The sequence below is a fragment of the Arachis ipaensis genome, chromosome B05, assembly GCF_000816755.2.
Source record: "Arachis ipaensis cultivar K30076 chromosome B05, Araip1.1, whole genome shotgun sequence".
NCBI lineage: Eukaryota > Viridiplantae > Streptophyta > Magnoliopsida > Fabales > Fabaceae > Arachis > Arachis ipaensis.
The window spans coordinates 142378283-142379956 of NC_029789.2; positions in this window are offsets into that span (position 1 = coordinate 142378283).

The following is a 1674-nucleotide window of genomic DNA, read 5'->3' on the forward strand; positions in this document are numbered from 1 at the left end:
AAAAGAGAGTTGAACAAATGTAATTTTAACAAAAATATTATTAATGTTATTTTAAATATTTTGGGATAAAAATAAAATAATTAAAACGTTAGGAATAATTAAAATAGTAGAATTCATCCCTGAACATTGATGAAAATCAAAACAGTACTTTATTCTATATCTTTTTATTATAAATTTTGAGAAATTCAAAGGAAAGATATACAAAGTTACACACCAAGACTATAATTGTTATCTCCAACACTTTTCCAATCAAAGCATTTGAGCTGACCATTACCGAAAACCCTACAACAACCCGATTCATGAATCAGCCAATCACACTCTCTACATCGATCACCACGCCTAAAAGAATAAATATCAAAGCGGTGTAGCCTCGTATCAGTGAGCCATGTGAAGCTACAAAAGTATAATGAAGTAGGCCATAATGGGTCAGGGTGAAATTGGAAACTCCAACTTTCACCAACTCTAAGTGTTTGAAACCCATAATCCGATTGAGCGTCCTTGCAATGCAAATTAAGTTGCAGATCTTTTAAACCGTTCGTGATTCGAACTGTCACTGTTTTAGGAGGAAAATATAATCCATCTACACTCTCTCCACCAACGTTTTTGAAACAAATAACTATTGTCAATAGCGTATAAAGTAACATTATAAGGGTTTTGAAAAGCTCCATTTTTGTGCAATGGGTTGCTATAACAATGAATCATTCTTCACACAAAAGACTATGTTGGGTTTATAAATAGGCTTTTTTTTCTTACTATATTACCTCATTTTGGATCATTAATTGCTATTTGATTTGTCATTTACTCACATATTTTTTTTATAGTAATATTAAAAAGACAAAAAAAATTTAATTTATTTTATTTAATATTTATTAATTTTAATCATAATTAATAAATATCAAATAAAATAATTTTTTATTAATTAATAAATATTAAATAATTTTTTGTCATTTATTCACATATTATTTTTATTACTAAAATTTTGTTTTTATTTTTAAATCTTTATAAGTTAGTTTGTGCTTGGATCATTATTGCAATACAACAATATTTAAGATATTATTTCGTACTTTCAATATGTATTGAAAATAAATCAAGTTTGTTTGTGAATTTGATTAAACTCAATTTGTTAATAGTTCAATAAGTTGAATTCATAAACATATGAGTCGAATTTTAATATGAATTTGATATCATTATTTATTAAACTAGTGTATGTATCCATAAGATGTACAAAAAATATTTATTTTTTTATTTATATTTAAAGTATTTTTAATAAAAAATGTTCTTCAACATTTTTTAACTTTAAATTAATCTCAATTTAAATTTTTTATTGGTGTAAATACTAAGCAAATGAAAAGTACATAACAAATTAAAGAAGTTTACAAAATAATTCAATTAATTAAAGAAAAAGACGTAATATACTATAAATCAATATATAATTTCTATGAGAAAAACTTGCGTATATATCTTTTTGTAAACAACCAAAATTTTGGACTATATCTCTAATATTAATCATTACACATTCACATGTTATATTTCTATTCTTGTATTGAGATATTTTAACTTTATGTCCAGATATTGTCTTGAGATTTTTAATAAGATTATACTTGCAAAAAAATTAAGATAAAAATAAAAAGCCAAAAGAATATAAATAAAAAATTTAGAAAAAATTATATTTGT